The following is a 27,945-nucleotide window of genomic DNA, read 5'->3' as shown; positions in this document are numbered from 1 at the left end:
GGAGGATTTAAACTAGTAAGGAAGGGGGGTGGGGGGTGGTGAGGGTGGATCCAGGGAGATAGTGGGGAAAGAGATCAATCTGAGACTGTTGAGAACAGAAGCGAATCAAAGAGTCAGGGCAGGCAGGGATAAGTTAGGACTAATAAATTAAATTGCATTTATGTCAATGCAAGGGACCTAACGGGGAAGGCAGATGAACTCAGGGTATCGTTAAGAACATGGGACTGGGATATCACAGCAATTACAGAAACATAGCTCAGGAATGAGCAAGACTTGCAGCTTAACGTTCCAGGATAAAAATGCTACAGGAAGGATCGAAGATGATGCAAGTGAGGAAGCGCAGAGGCATTTTCGAAAAGAGATCGCATTACAGCTGTGCTGTTGGGGAATATTCCTGGAAATACATTCAAGGGATGGCTGGAAAGTGGGAAGCCGTCAGGAATGAGGTAACGAGAATACTGAGAAAGTATATTCCTGTTACGGTGAAAGGAAAGGTTGTTAGGTATAAGGAATGCTGGATAACTAAAGAAATTGATGGTTTGGTTCCGAAAAAGAAGGACGTTTATGTAAGGTTTAGACAGGATAGATCAAGTGAATCCTGAGAAGAGTTTAAACGCAGTCGGAGTGTACTTAAGAGGGAAGTCAGGAGGGCGAAAAGGATACACGACTTAGCTTTGGCAAATACAATTAAGGTGTATTCAAAGGTATTTTACAAATATATTAAGGACAAAAGGGTAACTAGGGAGAGAATAGAGCCCCTCAAGGATCAGCAAGGCGGCCATTGTGTGTAGCCTCAGAAAATGGGGGAGGTATTAAACGAGTTCTTTGCTTCAGCATTTATGTTGGGAAAGGATATGGAAAATGTACAATGTTGGAAAATAAACGGTGACACCTTGCAAATTGCCTCTATTACAGAGGAGGGAGTGTTGGATGTCTTCAATCGCAACACGGTGGATAAATTCCCAGGACCAGATAAGGTGTAGCCTAGAACCCTGTGGGAAGGTAAAGAAGTCATTGCTGGGCCATTTGCTGAGATATGTGTACCATCGATAGTCACAGGTAAAGTTCCAGAAGACGGCAGGTTGGCTAACGTGGTGCCACTGTTTAAGAAGTGTGGTAAGGACTATCCAGAGAATTATAGGCCAGTGAACCTAACGTCGGTGGTGGGCAAGAATCCTGAGGGACAGGATATACATGTATTTGGAAAGGCAAGAACTGGTGAGGGATAGACAACATGGCTTTGAGCGTGAGGAATCATGTCTAACAAACTTGATTTAACTTTTTGAAGAAGCAATAAAGAGATTGATGAGGTCAGAGCGATAGATGTGATCGAGATGGACTTCAGCAAGGCGTTCGAAAATGTTCCTCTGGGAGACTGGTTAGCAAGGTTATATCTCACGGAATACAGGAAGAACTAGCCACTTGGATACATAACTGGGTCAAAGATAGAAGAGAGAAGGTGGTGGTGGATAGGTGTTTTTCAGACTGGAGACATGTGACCAATGAGGTGCCGAAAGCATCGGTGCTGGGTGATACCTTTTGTCATTTACATAAATAATTTGGATGCATGCAGAAGAGGAAAAGTTAGTGAGTTTGCAGATGACACAAAAATTGGAGGTGTCGTGGACAGCGAAGAAAGTTACCTCAGGTTACAACAGGATGTTGACCAGATGGGCCAATGGGCTGAGAAGTGGCAGATGGAGTTTAAATCAGACAAATGCGAGATGCTGCATTTTGGGAAAGGAAATCTTAGCAGGATGTATACACTTAATAGTAAGGTCTGAGGGAATGTTACTTAACAAAGTGACCTTGGAGTGTATGTTCTTAGCTCCTTGAAAGTGGAGTCGCAGGTAGATAGGGTAATGATGAAGGCGTTTGGTAGGCTTTCTTTTATTGGACAGAGTGCTGAATCCAGGAGTTGGCTGGTCATGTTGCGGCTGTTCAGGATATTGGTTTGGTCACTGTTGGAATATTGCATGCAATTCTGTTCTCCATCACATTGGAAATATGTTGTAAGACTTGAAAGGGTTCAGAAAAGATTTAGAAGGTTGTTAGTAGGGTTGGAGGATTTCAGTTATAGGGAGGGGTTTAACAGGCTAGGGCTGTTTTCACTGGAGCGTCGGAGGTTGAGGGGTAACATTATATAGGTTCACAAAAACATGAGAGTCATGGATAGGATAAATAGACAAAGTCTTTTCCCTTGCGTCGTGGAGTCCCGAACTAGAGGGCATAGGATTAGGGTGAGAGGGGAAAGATATAAAAGGGAGAGCAACTTTTTCACATAGAGGGTGGTACATGTATGGAATGAGCTGCCAGAGGAAGTGATGGACGCTGGTACGATTGCAACATTTAAAAGGCATTTGGATGGGTATATGAATAGGAAGGGTTTGGAGGGATATGGGCAGGATTCTGGCAGGTGGGACAAGATTGGGTTGGGACATCTGGTCGGAATGGACGGATTGGACCGACGGGTCTGTTCCCATGCTATACATCTCTATGACACTGTGACTCAATCCCTGTCCCTGTCACTGCAGTTCAACACCGACACCGCTCCCTGTCCCTGTAACATTATTCACCACTAACACCCCTCACAATCGCTGTAACATTTTCTATTATCTACACACCTCCCTATTCTGATCACGTTTTACTGGTCCTCCTCCCTTTTCGATACCTGTAAACTTCAATACCTGCACCACTGTCAGACCTCCAAACTGTACACCGACTCCTTATTGCTTTAATATTTTCCAGCTCCTTCAACTACTCTCCGTCACTGAAACATTCTCCAATACCTACACCTGCCCGATCCCTGTAAACTTCTTCATCAACTGTTCCACTCTATCCCTGCACCCTTTTGCAGCACCTACACACGTTGCTATCTCAGTAACACACTGCATCATGTATACACCTCACTGCCGAAATAACATTCTTCAGCACATACACCAGTATCTAGACATCTTTACTTGCCCTGTAAAAACACTCCAGCACCTGCACCGCTCCATATCCCCATATCATTCACGCAGAGCCCACCCTTTTCCATATCACTTTAACATCTCCACACACATAGCCCAGCACCTACAAGCACTGCCTCTCCGGGTAACATCATCGAGAAACTAACCCCCTTCATCCCCCTGTAAAATCTCCAACCAGTACGACAATAACCTTTTCCTGTAAAATTGTCCAGCACCTTCATCCACTCGCTATCTTCGTAACATTCTCCGGAATCCACACCCCTCCTGATCGCTGTCACATTCACCAAGACCCCCACTATTCCCAACTTATGTAACATCTCGGAGCCCGACACTCTCTATTCGTGTAACATTCACCAGGACGGGCACACCTCCTCATCATTTATCATTGCAAAGCAACGACAGCCTTCCTTACTACTTTACCATTCTCGGGCACCTATCCCACTCCCTATTTCTGTAACATTCTCCAGTACCTACACCCACTACACATCCCTGTAATTTTCTCCGGCCCCTGCATCCTCACCGTAGCCCTCTAACATTCTACAGCACCTGCATCAGTCCTGATCCCTGCCAGATTCACCAGGATCCTCATCACTCACAACTTATGGAACATCTCAGAGCCGTACACCCACTCGCTAGTCATGAAACATTCGCCAGGGCCTACACCCCTCCCTATCCGTTGAACATTGCCCAGCACCTGCAGACCTCCATAACGCTTTATATCTCTGCTTCTCCCTGTAACACTGATTCGGAGATGCCGGTGTTGGAATGGGGTGTACAAAGGTAAAAATCACACAGCACCAGGTTAAAGTCCAACAGGTTTAATTGGAAGCACACATGCTTTCGGAGTGACGCTCCTTCATCAGGTGATTGTGGAGGGCTCGATCGTAACACAGAATTTATAGCAAAAATTTGCAGTGTGATGTAACTGAAATTATACATTGAAGAATTGATTGTCAGTTAAGCCTTTCATCTGTTAGAATGCAGTGATAGTTTCACTTTTTCATGTGGAATTCACAAAACCCTTTTTTTAAAAGTTGCATTCTTGGGTTAGCTGTTAACAATGGTGATAGCTAGACAATATGTTGAAGGAGTTAGCTCCCTGTGTTCTCTGTCTATGACCTGATGTTTAGATTGTTTCCAATTTAAAAGGTAAGATAACAGAGTTTTATATAAATTCATACAGTTTTTGAGCTCAGAGGTCTAAATGAATGAATGTACTTTTTGAGCAAAGTGCAATGTAACTCTGCAAGTACAAAAAAATTCACCACACAAAATATATGTGTGCATGTGGGTCTTTGTCTGTCTGTGTGTGTGTCTGTCTGGTGTGCGGGTTGTGAGTGTGAGAAAGTGCGTGTGTGTGTGTAGTGAGTGCAGAGTGTCTTAAGTCTGTGATAGGGTTCATGTGTCGGAGTGTATGTGTCTACAAGGGAGTGTGTGGGTGTCTGTGTGCGCGTCTGTGTGTACCTGTGTCCGTGTGTATGTGAGTGTGTGTGTGTGTGTGGGAATATCTGTGTCTGTGTGTAGTGCAATGGTGATCACCTGTAATATGACATGAACCCAAGGTCCCGGTTGGTTCCCTCCCATTTGGGGAACACTTCAGTGGTCCAGGACATTCAGCCTCAGACCTTCGGATGACCATCCTCCAAGGTGGACTTCGCGACAGGCAGCAGAGGAAAGTGGCCGAGCAGAGGCTGATAGCAATGTTCGGTACCCATAGGGAGGGTTTCAACCGGGTTTCAACCGGTATCATTCTCCAGCAATGACACTCACACGCTATCCCTGCAACAATCCCCAACACATAGACTCACTGCCTATCCCGGTATATGCTCCAGGGCCTACACACACTTCCTATCTAAAGCGGCTACACCCCTGTCCATACCTGCAAAGTTCTCCAGCGCCTAATTCCTTCCCTGCACCTGTAACACTCTCCAACACCCTCACCCTCAATATCCCTTCAACTTTCTCCAGCACCTGCGTACCTCCCTATCTCTGTTCCTTTCCCCAGCACTTGCACCCATTTCTGATTCCTGTAACATTAGCCAGACCCTACACACACGCTATCCAAGTAACATTCTGTTGCCCATATAAAAACTGTCTATTCGAGTAACATTCACCAGCGCCAACAGAATTCCCCATGCCTGTAACCATATGTACTATCGGTTCTATACTCTATCCCTGTATCATTCTCCCTCTCCTTGTCACATTTTCCAACACTGAAACTTACTCTCTGTCCCTGTCACATTCTCCACCGCCTAAATACACACTCTCTTTTCCTGTTACATTCTCCACCACCTACCCCGCTAAGAATGCCTGTAATATTTGACAGCCCTTCCCACCTCCGGTAATATTCTCCAGCCCCTATACGCTTCACTACACCTATAACCTATTATAACATCTGCACAACTCTCTATCCTGTAACATTGCACAGCTTCCACATACCTCCCTTTGCCTAAACATTTCTGCAGCACTTCTGCCCTACCCGTTCCTGTAACATTTTCCAGCATCTACACTCACTCCCGATTTCTGTAACATTCCCCAAAACCTACACTCATCACTTTCTCTGTGAAATTCTCCCGAACCTTCAACCCTCCCTATCCCTGTAACATTCCCCAGCACCTCAAGCTTCTGAATCACTACAGTGTTCTCCAGCACCATAACCCACTCCCTATCCCTGCAAGATTCTATAGCACCGATACTCACACCCTATCCCGGCAACATTCTCCAGCACTGACGCCCACCTCACATCCCTGTCGTTATTCCCTAGCACCTACACGCCTTCCTATCCCTGTAACAGTCTCGAGAACCTACGTTCACTAACTATTGCTGTAACACTATTGCTGTAACATTCTCCAGCACCTACTGACACTCCCTATTGCTATACAATTCTTCAGCACCTACATACACGCTCTATCTCTTTACCTTTCTCCATCATCGACACCCTCTTTCTTCCTGTAATATTTTCCAGCATTTGCACCCATTCGCTCTTCCCAGAATATGTCCCAAAGCCAACCACACTCACTTTCTCCGTGACATTCTCCAGGATCTCCAACCCTCCCTAACACTGTAAAGTTCTCCACCACCGACAACCCTCTGCATTCGTATAGTATTCTCCACCAACTGCATCGACTCCTTGTCCTTGTATCATTCTCCAGCAATGACACTCACACGCTATCCCTGCAACAATCCCCAACACTGACAACCACTCCTCATCCCTTTGTTATTCTCCAGCACCCACAGCCATTCATTTCGCTGCAGCACTGACTCCCAATCCTTGTCGGTATTCCCCAGCCTCTATACCTCTTCATTTCCATGCAACATTCGACAGCACCTACACACATTCCCTTTCGCTGTTACATTTTCTAGTACCTACACAGACTCAATATCCCTGAAATATTCTCTAGCAGCTTAACTCCTCTCTCTCTGAAACATTTTCCCTCACCTACACCTGATCGTGATCCTCATAACATTCTCCAGCAACGACAACACTGGCTGATCTACATAACTCGAACTGGAGCATTTCCTGTCAATATTTGGGAAGTTTCAGTCCTCCATAACAACTACACTGTTAGTTTCGTTACTATACACCATCGTTTTCCCAGTCCTTTTATCTATATCTGCGAACTCTTTGTATGTCCATAGTTTGATGCCATCTCTCTAGCGTTCCCAGCGATTTTGGATGATATGTAGTCGAGTTGAAAGTTTTATTCTCAAGTTATGCATCACGTCTTTGAATAGTTTGGATGTGAATCTTGATAATTGATCTGACTGGACTTCTATTGGCAGTCTGTATCTAGTAAAAATAAATGAAGTCGTTCTTCTACAGCCCTTTCAGCTGTGATGTTGGATTGAGGGGATTCCCTCACGATGACACATCCATTATTGTTAATAAACACTTATTCACACTTTTCTGATTTCAGCGACCTACGCAATCAAACAGGATTCTTGTGAAAATTTCCTCAAATGCAGGAATAGGTATTAAAGTTGCATAATTTATCACTGCGTGTATGTTTCCAATTAGCTGACATGTATTACACATCAGGAAAAATTCCATGACATCCTTGTCTAGTCCAGGCCAGTAAAAATGTCTGTATCGTTTATCCTGTGATTTCCTCACCCCTAAATCACCTCCAAGTTGTTGCTCCTGTGACATTCGCAGCACCCCCCTTCAGTACCGTGCCAGCAAAACACTGTTGATGAATCTCTGACCATTTCTCATCTGCTTGAATTTGTGATGGTCTCCTTTTCCTCATTAATACATTATTTGTAAAGTAATAACATGCACGAATGTATTCAACTTTCTTGATCTGCAAATGCCTTTTGAGATATCTCTTTTAATTCCACGTCTTTCTTCTGTAGTTCAATCAGCTGAGCAGAGCTAAAGCGACTTGTATGTTTCCCGATTTGCTCATTCTCTGTTCCACTTATCTGATTAAATCAAGTTTCGGATAACACTATGACAGCTTCCTTATCTGCGTCTTTTTAAACTCTCCTGCTTCAATTTGTGCCTCTGTGATCTTGTGATTACACAATCAGGGACAATTCCAGGATAAACATTATATATGTATTCAGTTGCCTCTGTCTCCACTGGAGTTTGAACTAGAGTACGCAGCACGTCTTCCAGTTAATCTATGTCACTTGCAATGCAAAATAATTCTCCACTCTTCTCTGGACTGGCTAGCCTCACTTTACGTAATTGAGCACTTGCCTCAGCAGGATTCCCTGCGACTGGTACCTTTTCTACCAATAGCCCCTCAGGAGTACATATCTCCTCATCCTTCCACACTAAAGACTGAGAGGGTCCTGTGTCCCTTAATATTGTAACCTCCTTACGTACTAGTCATGGCCTATGTGAATAAACGTTAGCCTTGTATGTATATTTTTCAAGCAGACCTGGCACGTCCTCCGTAATCAACCTCTGAACATCATGTACACTCTGTAACAGTTGTTTAACTTCCCTTGTTCTTTTTCTAACTAGACCAATAAAATATCCAGGCTTGCCTGGTTTTCCTACATTTGGCTTTCTTTGTCACTCAAACCTTCTATGCCCAGCAACATCCTGGGAAATCTCTTCTGAATGCTCTCCAGATGAGTAACATCCTTCCGAGAACACGGTCAAGTGCACTCGGCACAGTACTCCAGAAGAGGCATTAGCAATGACCTGTACAACCTCAACATGACTTCAGAATTCCTTTAACGAAAGGACTGAACAAATAAGGCGAATATACTAATGCCTTTTAACCACCTTGTCCACATTTGGGACAAACGTCAAGGTATTATGTAGCTGAAAACCTAGATCGCTTTGTTCGAAAACTCGATTCAAAGCCTGCTATTAATTGTGCAAATCTTAACCTTGTTTGATCATCCAAAAAGCAATAACTTGCATTAATTGAAACTAAGCTTCATCTGGCATTTTATCTTCAGTCGATTGGCATATTGGGTGCAGATCCCTCTATAATCTGAGGGAGCCTTCATTGCCTACTATGCCACCAATTTTTGAGTCATCCGTTATGTCCCTTAGCATGTTGTCCACACTCATATTCAAATAATTCGCATTCATTGCCAACTCTATCGCTGTGAAAACACCACAGCGTTATTTTTCACTTCCTTTTTCCTTTCACAACTGTCTTTATTGTCGTCAAAGAGATCCCCTTTTCCTTTGCAACCTTGGTTATTTCTCTTATCAGCATTCTCTAACCCTCACAGACGTGCACTGAAATTTGAATCCAGGATTTGATTTATTATCCAACACCTAATCATTGGCCATTTCTTCTGCTAATCAATCAGAACCCTCAAAACATTTTAAGCGTTTTAACATAGACCATAAACTTTTGGACATTAAAGTCAAGTGTAAAACGCTGTGTTCGAAGAGAAGAGAAAATAATTTCTGCTTGTCTTACTGCTGAACAAAAGAGATTAAAGAAAAACATAAAATTTCTGGTCTGTGAGAGTTCTCCACACTCATCAAGGATGCTTCTATTGTTGCAACTCTCGAACAAAAGTTCGAAGTCCTCAAAGCTATGCACGTTACCACATACACTAGTACAACTTGTTCAACGTTTCTGAAAAGAAAACAGGAAAAATGCACCTCTTAAAGGAACACTATCATCACAATCCCTTAATTAAAAATGTATAATGGAAAATGTATAAGTGCGAGAAGGCACAAATGCAGAAAATGGCCATGTCTGATTCTGGAGCACTTTGAAATGTCTAACAGATGCAACCTAGGCGATGTACAGCAGATGGTGCACGGACCGAGTGTCTATTACAAATTTCCCTTAAAATCATACATCGTCCTGATTTGGAAGAGAACCATCTGTAACTGTCCCGTTGTCAGGTCAATGTCCAGAAACTCTGTCTTTTTTTTCGATTACATACAGTGTGGAAACAGGCCCTTCGGCCCAACAAGTCCACACCGAAGTACTGAAGCGCAACCCTCCCAGACCCATTCCACTACATTTACCCCTGTCCCTAAAGCTATGGGCAATTTAGCACGGCCAATTAACCCAGCCTGCACGTTTTTGGACTGTGGGAAGAAACCAGAGCACCCGGAGAAAACTCACGCAGACACAGGAGAACGTGCAAACTCCACACACTCAGTTACCTGAGGCGGGATTTGAGCCCGGGTCTCCAGCGCTTTGAGGCAGCAGTGCTTGCCACCGTGCCGCCCATGTCGCAGCACCATCCGTGTAACAGCAACAAATGAATGGCAACGACCGGGGGGCAATATTCAGTGATTTCATTCACTTTCATTAGCGGAATAATTACTAAAACCGCCATTCATGCATTCTGTCCAATTCTGATTTAACATTGCAGCTCGATGGAGACGCTAATTTTCCCTCAACACACATTGCGATGCAATAAGTGACGTAATGCAATCAACTACTTTTGAATCGCTAACTCAGGTATTGCAGCATTAATTCAAAAAGTTCGTCAGGTGGGGGAACGACTGGCTGGCCCTATTGGCAAGAGTGCGCATGTACAAATGTCAGGACGTCTTACTCCAACTGCCAAGTTCCAGGTGAGACCACACTTTCTTTTCCATAACCCGTTTTGGCCAGCTTCTCAAGTGGGAGATTCTTATTTCATTCAAGGTATTTCACAGTACTTTCAGGAAAATGTTCTGCAATAAGGTCCAGAACAAGATAGCTGCAGATTAAGGCTTCTGTGCTGCAGCTCATCTGCTCTGATAGCATTTTTTTCTTTTTCTTTCATCTCATTTTCTTTTTACCTGTTTACCTTTCCTTTGTTTGGATGGTATTGGCAGCAACACAAAGTCCAGCACAAGGACCATCAGGCATATCGAGGTGAGTACAGTGCACAGACCTCTGGTGAGCCGAGGGTGCGGACGTTGAGTGGCCATCAGAGTATGGATCTCGAATAGGTATAGTGTACAGGAGAGTTCACCCATCACTTCCTTTTCTGAAGCAAGTACAAGACATGGAATCAGCAGCTGCTACATTGCAGATGTAATGTTTGCGAGGTCTGCTCAACAGCATAAGCTGGCAATAGAGCATCAGTGTCTTCGTTGCTGATTGGGTCGGCTGTGTTGAAAAAGTGGCAGAACAGCATGATGGCAATGTCTATTAAGTGGACCCATCAGCGACGGACGCGACTTTAACATTGGTTGGTAAAATCCAATGGTCAAGAGAAGATGTTGGAGGAGTATTGGCACAACAGAAAAGATGATGCTTGAGGATCGTCTGTTGTGGATGCCAGCGAAACAGTCACATGTATTGTTTACAGTAATAAGCTGGCTCAGGATTAATGGACCCTCTTCCAAGTTATTGTTTTTTCATTAAAACCTAGTTCTTAAATTCAACAAATTCGTGCTATTTTGCCTCAACAAATCGAAAAAAATTCAATGTATTTTGTTATGTTCTTACTGTAAAATGCAGATTACAAAACAAAAATCAAAAGCTGCCAGAGGAGGGGGTCGAGACTGATAGAATTGCAACGTGTAAATGTGGATGGTTACGTGAATAGGGAGGGTTTAGAGGGAGATGGTCGAGTGCTGGCAGGTGGCACTCGATTGGATTTGGATAACTGGTCGGCATGGATAAGTTTGATCAAAGGATTTATTTCCATGTTATACATTTCTAGGAGCAAAATCAAATCAAGGAATCTGATGAGCAAAATTTTAAACATCTCAAGACTCAAATAATTTTAGTTGAAATGAATCAGAGGTAATCCAACTCCTGATAGACATAATTCAGATAAATCTTATAGCCCTTGATGCGTTTCTTATTGATATAATTCACCCTGAAGCTCACAGTCAAGGTAATTATCCATGAAATCGAAACAATTGAAATTGAATTTAGAAGATCATTCTGAATCATAATGATGTCCAGAAAATGCCTCATATTTCAGCTTTACTATATTCCATAAACTAGCACGCTCAATGAATTTACATATTTCCAAATTGTCATTTATTTGCTTATTTTGCCTTTTTTAAACAATCATTCACGGGATGAGTGGGTCACTGCACAGACCAACATTTGTTACTCGTCCCTCATTGCCCAGAGAGTCGTTTAGAATCAATAACATTGCTGTGGGTCTGGAGACACATGCAAACCAGACCACGGAAGGTTGGCAGATTTCCTTTCCTAACGGACACGAGAGAAACTTATTTGAAGATTTTGCACATTTGAATACATATGTACCCAATTTTTCTCCTGTGTTATAAGTAATAGAATAGTCAATGACGAAAGCATACACCAGAGACTTGTCAACTGGCTGGTTCCTTTCACTCTGATTAATGAACGATGACTGCCAATCACCTCCAGTGAATCACAAAATTAACATAATGTATGCAATTATAAACTGTTGGTTTATACGTTAATTCAACCCACAAGGCTTTCGCAAAGTATACTTTTCAAACTTATATGGAGTCCGAATCAACAACATTCATGTTGTTCTTATTCCTTTCTTCCAGTTAATGTTGTGGCAATTGTGATCTTATCTCGGGGAAAATGTGGTCTTTCCATCTGCACCACCATTACCTAATTGCCATGGCAACAGCAGATTTATTGGTGATTGTCGCTTAAGTCATAGTTTGGAGACTCATTTCTTATTACTTTTCGGGCGCTTTCCTTTCCTTCCATGCTTCCTGCAGTGTTAATCTTGTACTGAGCCATGTGGCAATAGAAGGTTCTGTCTGGTATACCGTAACATTCACCTTTGATCGATTCATGCCCATTTGTTGCCAGAATCTGAAGAGAAAGTACTGCACCAAACGTACAGCAACTGTAGTCCTATCAACAATATTCATTCTTGTCTGTTTAAAAAACATCCCCCACTACTTTGCAGTTGAACCTGGAGTTTTCAACCTGGCATTCATCGTTCATTAATCAGAGTGAAAGGAACCAGCCAGTTGACAAGTCTCTGGTGTACCAACATTCTGCGTTGAGAAAAAGAGCTACTATACAGACATTGTACGGGTCATCTTCGATTGGTTTGTGACAGCCTTAACTCCATTAATTCCATTTGCGTTAATTCTTATTCTCAACACTCTGACTGTCAGCCATATTTTTGTAGCCAGCTGTGTCCGTAAGCAGCTGAGGGGTCAGAACAAGGCAGAGAATCACAGTGACCCAGAGATGGAGAGCAGAAAGAAGTCCGCAACCTTACTTTTCACGATATCTGGCAACTTATTGCTTCTGTGGTTGATGTATCTTATTGAATTTGTGTTTTATAATGTAACAGGAACAGACCACAGAGATTACAGTGATACTGAATATATCCTTCAACAAGCCGGATATATCCTGATGAATTTACGTTGCTGCACGAACACATTTATTTACGTTGTTACACAATCGAAGTTCAGATGTCAATTCCAGAGCATGGTGAAATATCCGATAACCTCCGTTGTTCAACTAATTAGCAAAGTCAAAAACAAAAGGATTTGTTCGATAGGAGTAAAAATGTCTTGAATATTTTCCTTACAGAACCGTGTGTGAGACCTTTTGGATTTTTTAATCTTGCAATGCCTTTGTTTGAGTTAAGTTTAATAGAAGTTCGCCAGAGTGTCTGTGAGTAAATGGGGCTGTCATATGAGGAGATGGAGTCTGGTATCTACAAACCATCCAAGAATGAGCAGGAATCTCATTGGAACCTGTGCAATTCTTGCACTACCTTAAAGTTTTTGTATCGATTTTGTAATTTACACGTACTTCTTCTGGTGTTCCTGCTCCCGCTTCCCAGATATCTCTTGAATTTTCACATGGTGGAACTATTGATCTGATGGAACAAATGTTAATTTCTTTAATGGGCAACTTAAGCCTCTTTTTATTTCCTTTAAAGACTCCATGTAACTTCGAGGTGCCATCATGGCAGTTTTAAGCTCTTCCATTGGTAGGAGCGTGGTTCACCTTTCATTAACACAAGGGGAACACACCCTTATTGAATATCCCTGTTCACAGAGAGGAAGCATAGTGTTGACACAGGAAACCGCCAAAATCTTCCAAAACAACACAACATTTATTTCCAACGTTACCTGTCTCAGACTACTTTTTGTTTTCGCATTTCTCCTGCTATTAATATTCTCCCCGTTTCCAGACCCATATTTTTTGCTATTTAGAAGTTAATAGTTTTGTACCATTTATATTTTGTTTGCTGTATCATCGCATGTAAAAAGGTGTTTGTGGGGGTGGAATAGGAATTGTCTTGACCCTATCGTTCATCCACTCCTTCGTGTCTGAATAAAACTGGCGAACATGTTCCCTGCCTCCTGTCTGTGCATCAAATGTATGTTGGTTTCGCACTCATAATATTGACAGATGGGGAGCGAAAGTCAGGACACGTTATAGCCACAGTAATGCTTTTTGTCATCCAACATAAGCAAATCTAAAGAATAACAGTTCGCAGTGCATGCCTGTCTGTCAGTAAGATTTGTGCCTGTGCCCTATCCCATTGGCATGGTTGACCCTGCGGTCCTGATAGAAATGTAACATTCAGTCTAAAGGGAATGTCAGAGGAATCATCAATTTTGATCCTTTGATATCTTACTGGCATCAACGTAAACATATCCACAAAATACTAAAATAAAGCAAAGTACTGCAAAATAAGAAGACCCGAAACAAATACAAATATACCAGCGTATCTTCGTATCTTTGTAACTGCAAGGACGGCACGGTGGCCCAGTGGTTAGCAACTGATACATCCAGGCACGAGGATTCTAGGTTCCGTTCCAGCCTTGAGTGACTGTCTATGTGGAATTTTCCGATTCGCCCTGTGCCTGTGTTTGTTTCCTCCAACAGTCCGAAGATGTGCAGGTAGGCCAATTGCCCATATTGTCAGGTGTCTTAGTCAGAGGGAAAATCGCTCTGGGTGGATTTCTCTTTGGAGTGTCGGTGATGGCTTCTTGGACCAAATGACCTAATTCAATACTGTAGGTAATCTAGTCTAAGCTAGAGAGAAACATATGTCTATTGATCTTCTGATATTCTTCTTTATCAGTCGGGAAGGTTTAACAATGTTTGCTCTGCATAGATGCGAAAAGGCCAACTGAGTTTCTCCAGAAATTCCTAATCAAAAACTCAGGTCCTGCAGTTGTTCTCTTGCCAACGTTATTCGGCTAATGTGTTGAACATCAGTTTGAAGAAGGACACAATATACAACATTTGAGTTTTGTGAATGCCTGTATCCAGAGTGGCTTGATATCACCACATTTTACGCCCCACTGAAATGCGTAAGCATCGACTTAAGTACTGTTTCAGGTGGTCAAAGAAACAGAAATAAAGAAACAACCGCATTTGAATAATTCGGGAGGAACTTATTCCCCACAGATTTTTAGGAGGAAATTGGAAATAATAGTTCTGCAAGTCTACTATTTTCTACACTGAGGTAACACGTTGTCCAATATTGGCAGAATGTTAATTGGGGGTGATTCAGAACAGATGTAGCAATTTAAACGTGACCCTCATTGTGGGCCTGTGGCACTTTTGCTTTACATAAACGGTTCTTCCTTTGATAACATAGAAGAGAAAGTGAATCAATACAAGTTGCTCACGTGTTACCGCGTATGTCTAGTTTGTATGTTATTGTTTTCTGTGGGAGAGAATACCACACATTCATCGTCTCTGGTTATAAATTGTTCTCCTGATCTCCGCTCTGAAGAGTGTGATCTGTGAGCTTAAACTGTAATCACAGGATCTTGACTCATTGATCATCACGTGTTTATCCTGTCCAGTCTCTCACTGTTACTTTCGGTTTCTTTGACATCCTGCAAACCTTCAAATCTCCAATCATTGTAGTCCTAAATAATTCAATATCTCTTCTTTGATCAGTCCTCCAGACAGAGAATTGTGTCTGACCTCAATTTGTCTGGTACAGACAATTCAGTTCCATTGAACGTTGAAGATTACTAATTCCATGCTGCACGATTCGTTTCACATGTCCTTAGCGAATACACATCCTCATGCTCTGGAAAGAATATTGAATAAATGAAACCAAAATAATCAATTACAATCTGGGCAGCAGGAGACTTCCAGCTGAGGTGGTAAACAGGGTTTGAACCGCTCTGTAGGCATTCACTGGAAACAGTTCCCCAATGAATTGTTACTGCTATCAACTGAAATCTGAGAGGGACCAGGCACATCAATGTGGTGGTTGCAATAACATGATAGGTTCTGGCAATAATTTGGCGTTTAGCTTAAACTTTAAAATCCAAAGAAGATATCAACAATGCCCAAGCAGTCGGAATGATGGAATTCCATCCTTTTTGTTCGATGAGTGAAACTCAAGGAATATTTCAAAAACTCACCAAACATTCATTGGCGCCAATTTGGGCAAATGGAATCTCTACCCATAAAAGTACAAAGCTCTCCGATTAATATGTACAGCACCACCTCCCAGTATCCCGGCAAAACACAACTAATCTGGTTGCAGTATTATATATGTTCTTTGACTGCCAATGAGTTTCAACACTATGTAAATCCCTTCTTAAAAGTCATTCTTTGTGGAATCACAGAACACCAATGGACGAGTTCAGCAAGTTGCAAGATCGTCTCCTCAATAACGTCTTCGATTCAGTAGTAACTGGCATACTATCAAGTGAATGAGGAACAGGACAAAAAGCGGATTATGGGGAATAAAACCAGTGTCTCTCATGTCCAAAAACATTACAAAAGAATTTGCATAGATTAAAAGTTTCAAATATGATGCTGGGAAAGAAAAGACTCTAAATGGTGTGGAGTGCACAAAGATTTGGAGAATTTACTGACAATCAAGTTAGGTTAGCAAACAGTATGAATAAATTCGTAACAATTTCCACAGTGTGTTGGAGCTCAAGAAGCAATAGATTAGTAGGAACAGGCATGGAAATGTATTGAATACCAAGAGCCACCAATCGCCAAAGGAGGCCAGGAAATCACCAAAATATGACAATCTAGTCACCTCATCTTGAAATGCCACTCCAGGTTCCCTCCACGAAATAGTAAAGCTTGTCAGACACGTGTTACTGAATTAACTCAGCACCAAAGGCACTGCTGCTCTCACAACACTCCAGAACTGCAGACCTCGACTATCAGAAACTACCCCGTTGTTTCCCAAGGCCTCACCCTCAGCTGCAATAAGCAATACAGGAGTTTAATGCTACTATTTCAAGGACATCTGTAGCTCCAAAACAGATGCAGAACCTCGATGGATTAAATGCAAATAATCAACATGATTTTCTTCTCGTTCTGAAAATGTGTCATCGGAATGTAGGAACATCAGAACATAAGAACTGGAGTGGGAATAGGTAATGCAACGCTTCACCATTTAGCATAACCCTGACCGTACTTATACTGGTGTCACCTCCACTTTTCTAATGTCGCTCCCTCACCTTTGATCCCGCTTTTCATCATACACATATGTATTTGTTTCTTGATCGTGTTGATTGATTTTGCCTCCACTGCACCCAGAGGCAGTGACTTCCAAAAGATTCTCAAATCTATGAGAAATTGAAGTTTATCCTCATCTTATTGTTGAACCAACCTCCACTCTATATTTACGACGTCTTCTTTGACACTGTTACACAAGAGAAAACATCTTTTTACTGTCTGCTTTATCAAACCACTTTAGCATTTTATGGAGCACAATCAGATCCTCTCTCACTGTTCTAAACTTCAGCGATTAAAAGCCCAAGATATTTCATCACTCCTCTTACTTCATCCTTTTCATCCATGAGATCAACCTGATGAAACTCCTGTGAACTGCTTTCGATGCTATCACAAGGAAGGAGAACAAAATTGGACACAATGTTCCTCGTGTGATCTCACAGAAATATAACAACGCTGCTTGTCGTTTATTATCCAGTTCTTTTGCAATAAATATTACACGTCCATACCTACTTTCTCATATTCACTTACTAGGACAACAATAGTCCTCTGCATTGACACAATTATCTGTTTGACATTTAAAAATTATTTTCCATTTTAAGAATTTATTTCTGCCAAATGGACACTCCTTGCACTTATCGACATGAATTTCCAAATTTCAGATTCTCCTACCTGTATACATCTCCACTAACGCTAGTTACTCGTCACTGTCAGCTTTCCCACCTAAATCGTGACCCAAATGTCAACCTCGAATGAAGTTTGACTTTAGTATATTGACAATATTAAAACCAATGAAACAATCTGATGCTTTGCGGTTTAAGACTGGGAAAGAAAAAGAATAGATTTCATTGATCTGCTAGTTATCTACTTTTCGAAGAAGCTCAACATCCAACAGAGGAAATAATTTATGATAGAAAAAGAACTGTTGAGATTGGTACTCACCTTACAACATTATAATGTGAATGTCACGAACAATACCTTGGAGATGGATGCATACTTGGATGACAATCAACTTACATTTTAGAAAGGTTTAAAGAGCAGGATATGTGCCTATGTCGTTGGAGTCTTATGTTACAGACGTTTAGTTTTTTACATGTAGCAGGTCATAGGAATGTAAAGGCAGATGCAGCATTGCAGGTGTAATTGATAAAGTTTAGATGCCAGTTGCATTTATTTAATGTTTACACACACACACACCCACACACAGACAGAGACACAAACACAAGACACACACACACCGAGACAGGCACACACACACCGAGACACAGACACACACACACACACACACAGACACACACTACACACACACGCAGACACAGACACAGACACAAACACACACACACACACACACACACACACACACACAGACACACACACACACAAACACACACACAGAGTTATCTGAGAATAAAGTTAAGGAGAAGTTAAAGTTATCTGTATGTTAGGGTAATGTGTTTAAAGAATAAGAAAAAAGAGGCCATCTTTTCATTATGGTGGTTCCGTTTTTGTTAAAGGGGAGGGCTGTTGTGAAGGTGTAGAAGTACACTGTAGTTTTAACAGAGTGAAGGAATGAGCAAGCACACAGAGTGCTGTAAAATTTACAATGTATCATTTGGTCCACCAGGTAGCACTTGCTGAGGTGTTACGATACAAAATCAAATCAGATTCGGCCAATCCGTTTACATTATATCCGAAAATAACAAACTACAATCAAGTTTGAATGTAGTCTATTGACAATATTAAAAAGCAATGAAACGATACAATGCTTTTGGATATAAGACTGGTTAATATTGAACAGTTGAGGGGAGAACTGTCAAGCTACCAGCATGGACACCTGTCCGAAACACACCTCTTTTCGAGGTATACAGATCTATCAATGAGCTGTGAATCAGAAATCCCTGAGAAGACAAGCATCGACATATGAAGATACAAAGGGAAAATTCGAGAACTGCCTGGTTTTGAAATTTGATTTTTTGGGAAACCTTCCTCGGCGGTTTGATCAGATAGGTATTGTAGAAGGGAAACTAAAAAAATACTGTAAAGGAAGGAGTTGTAAATAGTTGTTATTTACTTAGTCTCTTTCATACTTTAAGAAATAATGTTGTTAATTTTTACTTTAAATAGTTCTTGGCCTCTCGAATTTTTACAGATTACTGCACGGGATAAATCTTTTCTGTGTTGCCTGTATACATTGAGCCTGGGTGGCGGGGGGTTTGTATTCTGTCCGTGCAGTTACATATGGCACAGCAGACGATGCATAAACACAAGAAGGAATATGGACTGTCTCTCTGCAGTTGGGAGACCCACAACGCACAGAGATCCCATCTCTCCCGCAGATCCAGTTTCCAAAACTAAAAACGTGAAAGTTACCAACATTATTCGAACCATGCAGTCATGGACTTTCAAGCTTCAGTTTTACTTTCATATCCATATATGACAGTGGAGATCACTCTATTTAATTTCCTGCTGGCAATAAATACACTTTACAACGCTCCTCAAATGCTGACAGTAGAAAATTCCTTTTCCTCTCTATGTTGTTTATAATAAGTATTAATGCGACTGTGAACTGTCAATCGTTTCATTCAGCGCTCTGAGTCAATATCTGTGACGTATTTAATCACAGATCAAAGGAGGAAAGACTCCAACTTTATTTGGGCCTACTGCCAGATTAACATCTCCAACAATCGAGTGACAGTTCTCTCGAACGCTTTCAGCATTCTTTGTGCACCTCAGTATCGGTGATGTAGCTGCCATTACTGAGATTATTTCTGACTGCAGCTGACCGTAAAGCACAACGAAATAGAGATTAGATTAGATTACTTACAGAGTAGAAACGGGCCCTTCGGCCCAACAAGTCCACACTGACCCGCCGAAGAAAACCCACCCATTCCCATTCCCCTACATTTACCCCTTCATCTAACACTTACGTTAATTTACCTAATCTCCATATTTGTGGACTGTGGGAGGAAACAGGAGCACTCGGAGGAATCCCGCACAGACACGAGTTGAATGTCAGGTTCCTGAGGCGGGAATTGAACCCGAATTTCTGGCACTGTGAGTGCAGCAGTGCTTCCGTGCCGCCCACTTTTTAACTTAACATGCACGAATCTGCCTGGATAGGCTCGAACCGCCGACCTTTCTGTCAACAGTGGAACACGCTAACTGATTGCACCACTCCAGAGGTTGAGATCTGGAAACATTCCCAGGAAGCAGTGAAACTAATCATATAAATTTACAGTTGTATCACGAGGACAGACATCATATTCGAAGTTGTGTAATTACTGATGGTTAAACATTATCATTGGCAGCACTATGTGAGGTCGTGATCAACTCTGTCACTTGCAACCTATGAAGACTTTTTGAATGATGATAGAACTTCTTATAATTGCACCTTACTTGTGGAAGCTGTGTTCTTTTCACATGTAATTCAAACCTCAAGAGCACATGCGAACCGTCATGACCAATCATGTGAGTAGCACTTACTTTGCTCACAATCATCATCTATTTTCCTTCAGCTTGCATCTCTGAATTGTTTTCTAGTGTTGAATTGAAGTATTGATACTTGGTAATTCGACTGTCGTGCAAGAAGCATTGCAATTCAACTGGTCACTGTGAGGAAGCCTCTCGATCTATATTCAGGTGATCTCCATCTTACGATGTGGATAAGATGAGTGCACTCTTAAATTTCTGGCTTTTGCAAAAATAAACGTCTGCCGAGTGGTTAGTCTCTGCCGCTTGCTCGAGAAATGCAGGATTGGTGTATTATACCAGCGACATTGGATTGAGAGGAGTTGACTGTTTAAGAGCAGGAATGTCTTGCTGTAATTATAGAAGGGTTTTGGTGAGACGACACCCAGAGCATTGAGTACAATTTGAAACTACTTATCTTAGAAAGGATGCTTTGGCTATGAAGAGATTGCAGCAAAGACTGATTCTTGGGACGACAGGTTAGATGTGTGAAAATGTATTGTATTCCTTTGGACTATATTCACTGGGAGTTAAGAAAAATGAGAGCGAAGGAGGGATGACATAAAAACACACAAAAATTGTACAGGTTCACACAAGGTACGTACAGAAAAGATTGCTTGCTATGACATTTCTGGGGATGGTGATGAAAGGTCATGTGGAAGGCATGACCTGCAATTAGAGGGGCACAGTCCAAAGAAACATAGTCTGTCTGCAATGAGTAGAAATGTCTTCACACAGACAGTGGGGAGTGAAGTATCACATTTTCTGCAACAGAGAACGGACAATGATAAAACATGTGATATTCCAAAGCAGTATTCAGATAAATTTCATGGGACCAATGTGACCGAATGATATGTGGGGGCAACCAGATATCTTGAGTTTGAGTTGAATAATCGACCATGATCCCATTGTATAGTGGAGCAGGAACGAATCGTTGAATTAACTCTCCAACTCCCATTGTCTCTGCTTTCATTTTGTCCCTGTTGGGTCGAGAAGCAATGTTGGCACCAGGGATTGAATTGAGTTTATCTGGGGACTGGTTTTCTGCTGTTTGTTGGTTTCAAGGTGAGCGATCACGCGAAATCGGACGACATCCCAGCCCCAGAGTTTTGTCATGGGGTGGTGAGCATCCAATCCAGTTTATGGTGTGGGAAGGGAGGACAGCTTTTAATGTTGATGGTATGCAGCAATCGTTTTGTTAAGTGTCTGAGAGAGGGTGCTGAGACTTCGTGTCAGTGGGTGTCGTCGGTTCAGTGTGCGAATGTCCAATTGGCTTGTTGTTGTGTCCTCTTCATGAGATGGTGGATTCAGATGACATTGCAGGTAGACTGATGGTCGACAGCAGGACTGTGTATTCATATCTGGGATGGCAGGCCTCAGTTGTTTATTAAGACTTGTTTAATTGGGGGCGTCTCTATTAAGGCACTAAATTCGGGTTTATTCCTCTAATTACCTCACAAAATTTTGAAGATTAATTGAGCTAGGATTCTCATAATAGCCTACACTCTGCCTCACCAAGCACCCAACCAATCAAACTCTTTCTTTCTGGCCATTGCCCTCTCTGATACCTTCCGTCACTGGATTCTGGAACTGAACAGGATTCCTGGTGCAGTGTGTCAGTGAGTGAATATCAAAGTAGCTGTGTTTCTTGTTTTTTTTTTAAGTGGGGTCGGTGAACAGAGAGTTTTACTCTGCCTCTGACACTGTGATTGTTTGAAGGGGTAATGTCTCTGGAATTTTATTCTGTATTTCAACCCGTGTTGTCCATTCCCTGGGAGTGTTATAGCAGTGAGAACGTACAGAGACTTTTTGTCTGTATCGAACCACACGCTGTATCTTTCACGGGATTGCTTTGTCGAGTACATTTTCGATGGAGCATTATCGAAACCATTGCTAACTCTGTCCTAGGTGTGTTTGCAAGAGTCGTGCCGACTGATGTTTGCTCTAAATTAATTGGACATCATCCCTTCGACTCACGTTTTGAATCCCTCGATACAGAGATCCACTCCTGACTCTCACTACTAAGGCTCTGTTAGTGCAGATCCATTCTCTAAGTCTCCCAGTGAACACCCTGTAAGTACAGATCCACTGTCTAAATGTCATTGTAAAGTCTCTGTTAGTGCAAACCCATTCGCTGACTCTCCCTGTGAACTTCCTGTCAGGCCAGTTTCATTCTCTGTCTTGTGAACTCTTTGTTAGTATAACACGTTCGCTGACGCTCCCAGTGAACACTCTGAGAGTACAGACCCGCACTCTGGCTCTCCCTGTTAACTCTCAGAAAACACAGACCCACACTCTGACTCTCCCTTTGAACTCTCTGACAGTAGAGAACCACACTCTGACTGTCCATGCAAACTCTCTGTCTTTACAAGGTCACACTGACGATTGTGATACTGGCCTGTGGAAAGTGAAGTGTACCTCATTGCCATGGCAACGGCAGATGGTATATGTGGTGGTCCCCGACCTGATATTGCGACATATTCCTATTATTTATCGAGAAGAATTTAATTTCCTGGTGCATCTGGATTTGTACAACTTGAAATCTGTCCATGTTTTTGAAAAACAAGAAGTTCACTTGCAATGACAAAGCATCAAAGGCTACGAGACATCTGCTGGAATTCAGGATGGGCACAATTGAGTGCTTGTTTTTGACTGTTTTGGGCGTTTTAGTCTCGAAGATTTTATTGTTATAGACTTCTATTTCCTGATGACACGCAAACAGTCTTATAAACTGGACTTTTGTAGTGGAGTGGAAGGGAAAGTATGAACCCTGTTCATTGTCTACCGTTCGCAGGGCTTTCATTATTCTGCTTGTGAGGGCTTCCTTTTCTTCAATCTCACTTCACTGTAGAAGTCACAGTGCAACTGCTTCATAACCTGCAATATATCTGATTCACTGGTTAACGACTACAGTAAAAGCTATTGGTGCAGGAACATAAATCAGCTTTCTGGAAGGACTTAGGCCGGGTAGGAGAGAAAATTACATAACATCTGCTACTTCCTGATGTACAAAGACACCTGCCACTGCATTACACACCCACAAGATGTTCAGCTAACTAAGAGCCCCGATAGGTACCATTTGCATCTCGTCACAAATCATACATCATTTTGTATGCAGTCCCGGTTGCTGGTTCATCTGCAAACAGTCTTTCATATGGACATATTACAACCTACTCAGTATCTACTTACTAATTTCAGACGAGGAATATTCCCTTCCTTTTGCCTTTCCGCCTCCAGATCCCAGATCATTCATGAAATGATTTGCCTTCCGCAAAGGCAACTCACTTTCACTAATGTAGTGTTTCCCATGAACAAATGTCTCGATTGTATTCTACCCAGGCTTATAATGAACATTGGTTTCTTCTGTATGTCCTTTCATTTCTCTCTCTCACTCTCTGTCTGTCTCTCTGTCTCTGTACTGTTCAGTCCCCTCTCCACTGATCAGTTCCTCCTCCCCACACGCTCTCCACAGTCATCTTTAGCTGCATTCCCGCGCCTAATCAACATCATAAATGCCACTCTTCTAATGTTTTTAATCATCTGACAAGACTCACTGATCTGAAAGATGAACTCTGTCTCTTCACAGATATTGCCGGCCAAACACCGTCTCTGAGAGCTTCAGCCACCGTTTTGATGTCAAATGCTCATCTGTCAAAATCACTTTGCAAGCTCATTAAGATTTAATCTTGGTTTGCGCTGTTTGTCCTATTTGCATATCTGCCTCACGAAGTTCCTCGCATTCTGCTAGATTTTGCACTATCACAGCCGCAGACTTTTGACAGTTTGTTAGGTACACATGTCAACTTCTTCTGCTTTCGATAACTGAAACATTCTTTTCACAGAAGTTGTCTCTGAAATGACATGGAGGAAAAGCTCCACATTTTTCTCTTTAAGTTTCAGTGTGTGACTACTCAGTTCCCACCATTAGAACATAGAAGATAGAACACAGAACATTGCAGCGCAGTATATGCCCTTTGGCCCTGGATGTTGCGTCGACTTGCGAATCCAATCTCACCCCCATCTCACCTACACTATTACATTATCAGCCATATGTTTATCCAATGACCATTTAAATGCCTTTAAAGTTAGTGAGTCCACAACTGATACAGGCAGGGCATTCTACGGCCTTACTATTCACTGAGTAAACAACTAACTTCTGGCATCTGTTCTGTGTCTATCATCACTCAATTTAATGCCTCGTGACAGCCATCACTATCCGAGGAATAAGGCTTTCACTGTCCGCCCTATCTAATCATCTTATCATCTTGTATGTCTCTATTAAGTCACCTTTCATACTTTGCTCTCACGAAAACAGCCTCAGGTCCCTTAGCCTTTGCACATAAGACCTTCTCACCATACCAGGCAATATCCTGGTAAATATCCTCTGCATCCGTGCCAATGCTTCCACATCTTTCCTATAATATGGCAAAAGAACTGTACGCAGTACTCCAGTGCAGGTGCACCAGATTTGTGCACGGCATGATACCAGCCGTAGAATTACTATATTAGTAAGATCATAGAGAGTATAAAATGAAACGTTGCTAAATATTAGTCGGGATACAGAATTCATTAGCAAGGGCGTGAAGGTGAAATTGTATTATAGGCTGCTGAGGGCACAACTGGCATAATACGTGCATATCTGGAATCCGAATTAAAGACTGGACGTGTTTGCACTAAGGAAGACTATAAGGAGATATACCAGGATGTCGCTGGGCAGATTTACATAGAGGCTGTCTCATCTGGAAAGATTTAGTCATGAAGAGAGACTGGAAAGCATGACATTCTATATCTTAGTGCAGAGGAGATTGAGATTAACATCAGAGACCACGGGGGCATAAAGTTAAGGTAAGAGCTTCAAGGTTCAAAGGAGATGTGAAGCAAAAACGTTACATCCAGTGACTGCTGGGGGCCTGGAAGGCACAACCTGTGAGACGGTTAGAGGCCGAAACGCTCAATATATTTAAGAAATTTTGAAAAGCGTAGCTAAAATGTTAAGGTTTGATAGGCAAAGGGAAAGTTGATGGAAAATGGAATTGAACCCGTTCGTTGGCTGTTTTGGTCCTTGCAGAACTTATGAGCAGAAGCCCCTTTTTCCTGTGGTGTCGCTCCGAACGACTCTAATTCCAAAACTCAGCATGCTGACAGGAAAATCTCCAATTATTTGTCTTTGGCTTCAACTCATCTGTACCTCGATCTCCCCCATTGCTTCAGCCAGCAGTTGTGTAAACAACACTAACAAATAACATCATCTAACTCATTTATAGAACCTGTAGAAATCCTTTTTAATAATCCTTGATGTTTAAAAATGATTTCTTTCACCCATTTTAGTGCACAGAGCAAAACACAGAATTACACAAATCCTCAAGCATACATTCACACAAATATACGCACAAAACTCACACATGCACACAACGTTCATGCACAGTCACTCGAACATATCTACTTATTCATTTGTTCTGTGAGACACATATACATGGGCATCCGTCTACAGTCGTCATACAGTATTTGTCATCTCTCAATATAGGACATAGAAAAATACAGCACAGAAAAGCCCCTTTGGCTCACGATGTTGTGCCGAAATTTAATCCTAATGTAAAATATAGTAACTTAAACGACGCAACCCAAAACTCATTGCTATCCATGTCCATTTCCAGCAGTCGCTTCAATGTCCCCAATGACTCTGGTTCCATAACAACAGCTGGTAACGCATTCCATTCATTCACAACTCTCTGCGTAAAGAACCGACGTCTGACGTCTCTAAATATGTCTCTCTTTATCATGTACACCTCTATCCATGCACCTCTCATCCATCGTTGCTACAAAGAAAAAATACCTATTTCCTCAACATTTCTTTACAACACATGCCCTCTGTTCCAGGCAGATCCGAGTAAGTCACCTCTGCACCCTCTCTAAAACTTCCACATGCTTCCTATAAGTGTGGTCGAACCAGAGATTTGTGGAGCTGCAGCATAACCTTGCAGCTGTTCTACACAATCCCCCGCTAATGAAAACCAACACACTTTCCGCCTCCTTAACAACTTTGTCAAATTTCTTAACAGACTTGAGGGATCTGTGGACGTGGACCCCAGAAAACCTCTGTTGCTCCACACTGCCAAGAATTCTGCCTTTTACGCTGCATACAAATTAGACCTTCCAAAATAAATAACCTCACATTTTTCCAGGTTTAACTCTATCTTACACAAATCATCCCAGCTCTCCATCCTGTGAATGTCCCGTTGCAATCTACAAAAGCCCTTCACACTATCCAACAATCCAGTATCCTTCGTCTCATCAGCAAACATACTAACCCAACCTTTCACTTACTCATTTAAGTCATTTATAAAAATTACAAAGGGCAGAAGTCCTAAAACCAATTCTGTGGCATACCCACTGGTCACCAATTTCCAAGGTTGAATAGTTTCCATCTACTACCACTCTCCAGCTTCTCTGGACCAGCTGTTCTGTATCCAGACTGACAGATTTCCCTTCATTCGACATCTGCTTACCTTCTGAATGAGCCTACGACGGGGACCCTTATCAAACGCTTTGTTAAAACCCATGTCCATCACATCCACTGTTTCACATTCATTTATGTGTTTTGTCCTATTCCCAAATAATTTCCTTAGGTTTTGAGGCATTACCTGCCCCTCACGAAGACATGCTGACTTTCTCTAATCAAGCTACGGTTTTATAAGTAATAATAGATCCTGTCCCTCAAAATACTCTCGAATAATGTGCTTACTTTGGACATAAGACTGATTGGTCTGTAGTTCCCAGGACTATCGCTGTTTCCTCTCTTGAAAATCCTCGAATTAATTAGCATTACGCCGGTAGGCAACGAGGATGCAAAGATCATCGCCAAACGTGCAGCTATCCCTTCCCTCTCTTCCTGTAGAAAATTTGAATTATTCCCATCTGTTCCTATCTATCCTCAGGTATTTCAAAATTTTCAGCACACCCTATTTCTTAACATCATCCTGCTTAAACATATTAGTCAGTTTCAAGTTGTTTTCAGAAACATGGAAGTCGCTCTCAGGAGTGAAATCTGAGGCAAATTATTCATTAAGTTCCTTCCTGTCTTCTTCGACTCTAGACACAAGTTGCCTCCACAATCGGGCCTACCCTCATCCTGGCCATCCTCTTGTTCCCTACATAAGGAAAAGCCTTAAGGTTTTCCATAATACTATTCGCTAAAACGTATTCATGCTCCCTTCCTGCTTTCCTAAGTCCATTCTTCAGTTCACCCCTGGACCCCTTGTAACTCTCCTCGAGCCCTGCCTCATTCTTCCCTCCTCAACCTTATGTCAGCTTCCTTATTCTTCTTGACTAGATTGTCCACAACATTTGTGAACGTTAAACGTACATTTCCTTTTCTGTCTCAGTGGCACAAACCTCTCTAGCACTATCAGCACATGCTCCCGAAACACATTTCTATTTTGCATTTGCCTGAGACCATCTGTTCCCAATGTGGCCTCCCCAATTCCTGCTAATAGAATTGTAATTCCCCCTCCCTCATTTAAATACTTTCCCATACTTTCTCTTCCTATCCCTTTCCATGAGCGTCGCAAATGTCATGGAACATCACCAAAATGCTCTCTCATCAATAGATTTTCCACCTGGCATGGTTTGTTGCCAAATACCAAATCAAATGCATTCTCCCCTCTTGTTGGGTCCGGAGTCCTTCCTGGACA

The sequence above is a fragment of the Chiloscyllium punctatum genome, chromosome 43, assembly GCF_047496795.1.
Source record: "Chiloscyllium punctatum isolate Juve2018m chromosome 43, sChiPun1.3, whole genome shotgun sequence".
Taxonomy (NCBI): Eukaryota; Metazoa; Chordata; class Chondrichthyes; order Orectolobiformes; family Hemiscylliidae; genus Chiloscyllium; species Chiloscyllium punctatum.
This window is presented reverse-complemented; position numbering follows the sequence as displayed.